This window comes from Symphalangus syndactylus, chromosome 5 (genome assembly GCF_028878055.3).
Source record: "Symphalangus syndactylus isolate Jambi chromosome 5, NHGRI_mSymSyn1-v2.1_pri, whole genome shotgun sequence".
Lineage (NCBI taxonomy): Eukaryota > Metazoa > Chordata > Mammalia > Primates > Hylobatidae > Symphalangus > Symphalangus syndactylus.
The window spans coordinates 77,375,484-77,384,273 of NC_072427.2; positions in this window are offsets into that span (position 1 = coordinate 77,375,484).

The window sequence follows — 8,790 nt, forward strand, 5'->3', positions numbered from 1 at the left end:
TTAGAGGCCACTTAATTTTTTTCCAAGGGGATATTTGACTACATTTCACTTGCATCTTATTTAATGATTTTATAATTTAAACCCCAAATTATCAATCTAGAATTTAGAAAGTATATTTCCTCACTGGATTACATTTTTGGAAATATTATTTTATATGAGCACAAATATTACAAAGTCATTGTAGACACTTGAAAACTGTAATATCTTTCAAAGGCAATATTCTACATTAAACTGGTGTAACAAAATTGTTTTGTGCATTTTTTCCAGTACATTTTGTATATTTTACATATTTAACCTTTTTTATTCAGCAAATAATTTTTGAGTATCTACTAAGTAGTAAGTTCTGCATTACCAAATGAATTTAAAGAGTGAAATAACAGACATGGTCTCAGACAATAAAAATTAAAATTAGGTCACCTACTTATATATTTTAAAATGGTAATTATGAAAACTTTTTGAGATTTTCAACTAGATAACATTATAATAACACACTTGATGTTGTTAATATTTGCCAGTGAGCAAAAAAGAAAACAACAAGATGGTATAAATTTATTCAATATACACTTTAAAATTGCAGAAAATAGTCAAGTTTCTCTGCTTTGCAGTTGAAGGCCTATGTGTTTTTCTCTGCAACTTGGTTTTTGTGGAGTGAGAGAAACAATTATTCTTCCAGCCCAATACAGGCAGAAGAGTAACAATAAATCTAAAATTTTAAATGCTTATCAAAAGATAGTAAACATATTATTTCAGAATACTGAGATCAATAAGTTGACCTACAAAAAAAGCCAAACTGACAGTATTACTGAATAAGGAAAGGCCCAAACAGACAAAATACTTTTTATTTTGTAATCTCGGTATGACACAACTTACCCTAACTATAAAGACCCTAAATTACCAAGATGGGTGCTTATAATATGGAGAGTAGAAAAACTCATTTCCCTTTTAGCTTTTTTATTTCTCTCAGAATAAAAAGTGTATAAGGAGTTTATAAAGAAGTTGATACTATAAGTTAATACTACAATGACAGCACTTTTCAAGAAAAGACTTTTTTTTCTCTTACAAATATCGTGTTAGCAGTATTTGTTTTCTCCAGAAATAATGAGGGAATAAAAGCATGAGTATGTGGGTAATTAGCGTAGTTTTAAAGAAATGAGTTAGGCAACAGGCTAATAATTTATATTTCACTGGCTTTTGAATGCCAACACTCATATTCTTTATAACGCACAGATATTTTTCCAAAAACAAGTATGTGAACCTGAAAAGTAATCACCACTTGGTAGTGACAATATGGGTAGGGTGAAGGCTGTCATCAAGAAGCAATGAAAAGATACATTTGCAGTTAAATTTGAAAACCATGATGTTTAATATATATGGTAACAAAGAATAGTTTCTCCTGTTTCAACATTATTTTAGAATTTAAGATAGAAGCTAAAATACCTAGGGATAATGATACGACTATCAAAAATTAAAAATTAAAGGACATTTTGAGTATTATAGGTTAAGAATGAGAACTTACTACCCAATGAACAGGGGATAATTCATTATGCCCCATATCCATTGAATTAAAAGACAGGCCCGTTACCTGGATAATTTGAAAATTTAATTTTATTTAAAAGTCTTGTTTCATTCATCAAGGTAAACGATTAGCTCCCAGAAATATTCTAGGATTGCATATACCCAACTCTGTAGGAAGTATAGAAAGAATGTTATAAGGGCCACCATCTAAACATTATTATGGAAATAATTTAGTACCATTCCATTTGCCTTTGTAGATTTAAAAATGTAAATGGCTTTCTCATATTACGAAACATCATTTTTCAAATCCCAGATAAACATAGTATATTGCAATAGAATAATTATTTTCTTTATTAAAAAAGAAATGCTGGAGGCTAAGTCCAAAAGACATAAATTATTTTATACTAATAACTACTAACATTTTAAAATGATCTTTAAATGATTAATAACATGTTGATCTCTTTTTCTTCTCTCTGTAAACCTTTTTGAGTCTTAAAAATACTAAACTATACAAGCAATGTTAAATAGTATATAAACTTGGATTAAAATATTCAAATTTACTAGAATGTGGACATTGGAAAGCATGAAAATAAACAGAAGCATAAAGCAGCAGATATAAAATTAAGAAAGCAACTAAGAGTGTTTAAAGTACACATTCATCTGTAGTCTAATGTCTACCATAAACAGTGAGTCTTCTCAGTAAAACACAAATTGTTCATGAAGGGAAAAAGCATGTTGTATTACAGAATATTCAACATAATTTAATTTTTTTAGTACTAACTTGTGCCTAGAATATTATTGGTTTTTCTATTATGAACTTACGCACTTGCTAATTTTTTTCATAAAAAATTGTATTTACAACTCTATTCAAAAGCAGTTTTTGGTGGTTTTTTTTTTTTTTTTTTTCGAGATAGAGTTTTGCTCTTTTCACCTAGGCTGGAGTGCAATGGTGTGAACTTGGCTCACAGCAACCTAGCAACCTTCGCCTCCCAGGTTCAGGTGATTCTCTTGCCTCAGCCTCCCGAGTGGTTAGGACTACAAGCATGCACCACCATGCCTGGCTAATTTTGTGCTTTCAGTAGAGACGGGGTTTTGCCATGTTGACCAGGCTGGTCTTGAACTCCTGACCTGAGGTAATCCGCCCACCTTGGCCTCCCAAAGTGCTGGGATTACTGGCAAGAGCCACCATACCCAGCCTCAAAAGCAGTTTTTAAAAGCAAACACAATATAACACCAAAGTTGAAAAATCTATGCTCACCCAAGGATGCCAGGTTTAATACATTATTTATAGAATACTGCATCAAAAATAAGACAATAACCCAAAATATACCATTAAAGATGTATCCACTCCTACAACTAGAGATAATTAATGTATGTGGTAGCAAATGATACTTCAATCAGTTTCAGCATGTCTGAAATCTGTAAGGACAAAAGTGATAAAAGATGACCTTCATTCTTCATTAGACTCTTACAACACTTGAAGGAAAATAATTTCTGGAGCACAAAGAGGTAAAGAAGTGCAATCTTTCAAAAAGTTATTCAGTGTTCAAAATCCAAGACTGAAATATCAGGCTGGGTGCAGTGGCTTATGCCTGTAATCCCAGCACTTTGGGAGGCAATGGTGGGTGGATCACCAGAGGTCAGGAGTTCTAGACCAGCCTGGCCAAGAGGGTGAAACCCTGACTCTAATAAAAATACAAAAATTAGCCAGGCATGGTGGTGTGCACCTGTAGTCCTAGCTAGTTGGGGGGCTGAGACAGGAGAATCGCTTGAACCTGCGAGGTGGAGGTTGCAGTGAACGGAGATCATGCCACCTCACTCCAACGTCAGTAACAGAATGAGATACCATCTCAAAAAAAAAAAAAAAAAAAGAGTGTAATATAGGTATACACAGATAATAAACTGAATGAAACAAATAGAATAATTTGAAGAGGTATCTTGATGAACAAGGAGTCATTAGAAAGGTTTTCATGTCTTTGAAGGAAATTGCAATGTGAGAAATTAGTACTTTGACTAAATTTAGTAAATTTAGTACTATTTAGTACTATACTGAAAAAGTACTATTTAGTACTATACTAAAAGTGCTATTTAGTACTACACTAAAAGTTTATTGCTAACATGTATTGAGTTATTAACGTGTTAGGCAGAGTAACATATAATTTACACGTTATCTCATTTATTGTAGGTAAAACGTAATTTTGAACTCTGAGAGTACATATGAATTAGATGGCATACAATTCTATTTAAATGGCCATCAGTAAATCGGTATCTAGGAACAGGGTGATAAAGTGCCCAAGTTTTCTATTCTTACTAAATGTTGTGTTTCATTTTCAACGTTTTCTTGGATATTGCTCTTTTTTGGTCATTTTTTTATTTTAGAAAACTAATTGACTCTTCTTGGTACTGACTCGGGTTTTATGAAGAAAAAGTAATTAAATTCTGTACATTTACCTTTACCTCATTTTTTCTCTTTTAAATTTATTTTAATTGACATATAATAGATGTACATGTTATGGGGTACAGAGTTATATTTTGATATATTTATGCAACGTGTAAAGATCAAGTCAGAGTCATTATCATATCCATTACCTAAATCATGTATTATTTCTTTGCAGTGAGAATATTCAAATATTCTTTTATTTTAGTTATTTGAAAACACAAAATAAGTTCCCGTTAACTACAGTCACCCAATAGTGCTGTAGAGAACTAGAACTTCTTCCTTCTCTCCAGCTGTAATTTTGTACTTATTAACCACATTTTTCTTATACTCTTGTTTCTCCTACTCTTTCCAGGATATGGTAACGAGAACTCTACCGTTATCTACTTCTACAAGATTAAAAATTTTAACTTCCATACATAAGTGAGAACATGTAGTTATGTGGTGTTTATGTATCTATGCCAGGCTTATTTCACCTAACATAATGCCCTCCACTTGCATTCTTGTTGCCATAAATAACAGGATTTTGTTGTTTATTATGACTAAATAATATTCCATTATATATGTACGTCACATTTCTTTATCCATTCATCTGTTGATGGACACTTATGCTGATTCCATATCCTGGCTATTGTGAATAGTGCTGTAATAAACATGGGGGTGTAGGTAACTCTTTGATATACTGATTTTCTTTCCTTTGGATATGTACTGAAAACCACATGATTAAATTAATAAACACAATAAAAGCGTTTGGCAAAATTAAATATTCTTACAGGACAAAAAACCTCTCAACTATTTAGTATAGAAAATATATGCCTTAACACGGAAGGACATAAAGGACAAATCTACAGCTAAGATCATACTGAATGTGGAAATGGTGAAAGATTTTACTGTGAACAAGAGAAAGATTTACTGGAACAAGAAAAGGATGCCTGTTTTCACCAATCATGTTTCACATAGTGAGAGTCTTATCCAGGACAATTAGGTTAGAGAAAGAAATAAAGGACATCTGAATTGGAAAGGAGACAGTCAAATTGTCCCTGTTTAAAGACAATGCGATCTTATACATGGAAAAAAATAAGACTCTACCAAAAGCTTCTTAGGGTGATAAATGAAATGAATAAAGTTGCAGGATATAAATCAACATACAAAAATCAGTAGCATTTCTATATATTGATAGTAAACTAGCTGAAACAAGAAATTAAAAAGCAATTCCTTTTACAAGAGTTACAAAAATGTACTTAGAAATAAATTTAACCAAGGAAGTAAAAGATTTCTACAACAAAAGTGACAAATATTAATGAAAGAAATTAAACACAAAAAAGGAAAGACATCCACGTTTATAGATTGAAATAATATTCTTAAAATGACCCACTATCCTGTGTGATTTACAGATTTAGTACAATCACTAGCTTGTATTTTTAAAAGCACCTTTGCTGCATATTCTTAAGATACTCAATGATAATGCCTGGATTTAAGTTTGAGGTGTTATTGTATCTATTTTATATTGGGCACAATATAATGTTATCAGAGATAACAGTTTTGATTGGTCCTAGGTCATAGAGTAATATATACATTGTGATTTATAGACAAGCTATCTTTTAATACTCAGGAATTTAGAAAGTTCATTTAGACAAAGTTATAAAAACTTGCCTTCCATTCTGCCTATATCACCTAAAAATCCTAATTTAAGAGGTTATAACATTTTTTATTTGATATACAATTTATCAACACAATAAAAATCTAACAATTATCTTGTGCAGAGTGTGAAAATCTCATCAGATTAAGGAACACAAAGTCATCTTTGTCATATTTCGGAAGTAAAACTCTTTTGGAAACTGTTATTTTTAGAAACAGTTAAAAACATTTTTTCATTAGTTTTTCATGTAAAATTGTGACAACCAGCATGAAATAACTGTCATCACAGAAGCATGGTATATTCGATTCCAAAACATATTCTGTGTAAGTTTTAATATATTTATGTATTATTTATACTTAGGTTGTAACCCATAATGAACAGATATTATTTTTCCTTCAACTCTTAAGAATATTCTTAAATAATAAAATTAATGAATTATAATTTTTTTCGGTTCGGAAAATGAATAGACACACACGTGACAGTACATCACTTCACTTCATGATTTCTTCTCATCATTTTATATCTCATTTCATCATTTCATCTCATCATTTTATCTCATCATTTCATCTCATCCCATCTCATCTCATTTCATCATATCATCTCATCATTTCATCTCATCATTTCATCAAATCTCATCTCATTTCCATTTCATTTTCATTTCATTATTTCATTTCATTTCACTATTTCATTTCATCTAATTTCATTTCATTATTTCATTGTGTGATTTCATATCATCTCATTTCATCTCATATTTTTCATCTCATCATTTTTCATATCACTTTTCATCTCATTTCATCTCAATTCATTTCATCTCATCATTTCATCTCATTTCATCATTTCATCCTTTCATTTCAACATTTCATCTCATCATTTCGTCTCATTTCATTATTTCACCTAATTTCATTATTTCTTTATTTTATTTTATTGTATTTTATTTTATTATTATACTTTAAGTTTTAGGGTACATGTGCACAATGTGCAGGTTTGTTACATATTTATCCATGTGACATGTTGGTTTGCTGCACCCATTAACTCGTCATTTAGCATTAGGTATATCTCGTATTTCATCTCATCTCACTTCATCTCATCTTTTTCATCTCATCATTTCATCTCATCATTTTTCATCTCATCATTTCATCTCATTTCATTTCATTTCATCTCATCATTTCATCTCACCACATCTCTTAATTTCATCACTTCATTTCAACATTTCATCTCATCGTTTCATCTCATCTTTCAATTTCATTTCAATATCATCATTGCATTTCATCATTTCTTTTCATTTCATCTCAGTTCACTATTTCATTTTATTTCATCTCATTTCATCTCATTTTTCATCTTTCATTTTTCATCTCATTTCATCTCATCATCTCATCATTTCATCATTTCATCTCATTTCTTCTCATCATTTCATCTCATCATTTTATGTCATTTCATCTCATCTCATTTCAATTGCATTTCATTATTTCATTTCATTTCACCTCATTTCGTTTCATCTCATTTCATTTCATCTCATCATTTCATCTCATCTTATCTCATTTCATCTCATCATTTCTTCTCATCTCATCATTTCACCATTTCATCTCATTTCATCTCATCATTTCATCTCATCTCACCCATCTCACCATTTCTTCTCATCTCATTTCATCGCATCATTTCATCTCATCATTTCATCTTATCATTTCATCTCATTTCATCGCATCATTACCTCTCATCATTTCATCTCATCTCACCTCAGCATTTCATCATTTCATCTCAACATTTCTTCTTATTTCATCTCATCATTTTATCTCATCATTTCATTACATCTCATCTCATCTCAATTCAATTTCCTTTCATTATTTCATCTCACTTCATTTCATCTCATTCATTTCATCTCATTTCATTACATCTCATCATTTCCTCTCATCATTACATCTCATCTCATTTCATCTCATTTCATCTCATCATTCATCTCTTCATTTCATCTCATTTCATCTCATCATTTCATCTCATCATTCATCTCATCATTTCATCTCATCTCATCATTTCCATTTCATTATTTCATTTCATCATTTAATTTCATCATCTCATTTAATTTCACCTCATTTCATTATGTCATTTCATTTCATCTCATTACATTTCATCTAATTTCATTTCATCTCATTTCATACCATCATTTCATTTCATCTCATCATCTCTTCTCATCATTTCATCTCATCATCTCATCAACTCATTTCATCATTTCATCTCATCTCATATCTTTTCATTTCAATTTCATTTCATTTTTTCATTTCATTATTTCATCTCATCTCATTTCATCTCATCACATCTCATTTCATCATTCTATTTCATTATTTCATCTTATCATTTCATCTCATCATTTCATCACATCTCATCCCATCATTTAATCTCATTTCATCTCATCATTTCATCTCATCTCATTTCATCATTTCATCTCATAATTTCATCTCATCTCATCATTTCCATTTCATTATTTCATCATTTCATTATTTCATTTCATCTCACTTCATTATTTCATTTCATCTCACTTCATTATTTCATTGCATTATGTCATTTTATTTCATCTCATTACATTTCATCTCATTTCATTTCATATCATTTCATTTCATCTCATCTCATTTCATTTCATCTCATCATTTCATCTCATTATTTCATTTCATCTCATCATTTCATCTCATTTCATCTCATCTCATTTCATCATTTCATCTCATCATTTCATCTTATCTCATTTCAATTTCATTTCAATTTCAGCATTACATTTCATAATTTCCTTTCATTATTTCATTTCATTTCACCTCATATCACTACTTCATTTCATTTCATCTCATTTCATCTCATCATTTCATCCATTTTTCATCTCATTTCATCTCATCATCATTTCATCTCATCATTTCCTCTTATCATCTCATCTCATCTCATCATTTCATCTCATCGTTCATCTCATTTCATCTCATTTTAACTCATTATTTCATCTCATCTCATTTCAATTTCGTTTCATTATTTCATATCATTTCATTATTTCATTTCATTTCATCTCATCATTTCATCTCATCATTTCGTCATTTCATCCATCATCTCATTTCATCTCCTTTCAATTTCTTTTCAAATTTGTCATTTCGTCCTCATTTCAACTCACCATTTCATCTCAAAACTTCATCTCATCTCATCGTCATTTCATCTCATCATTTCATCTCAT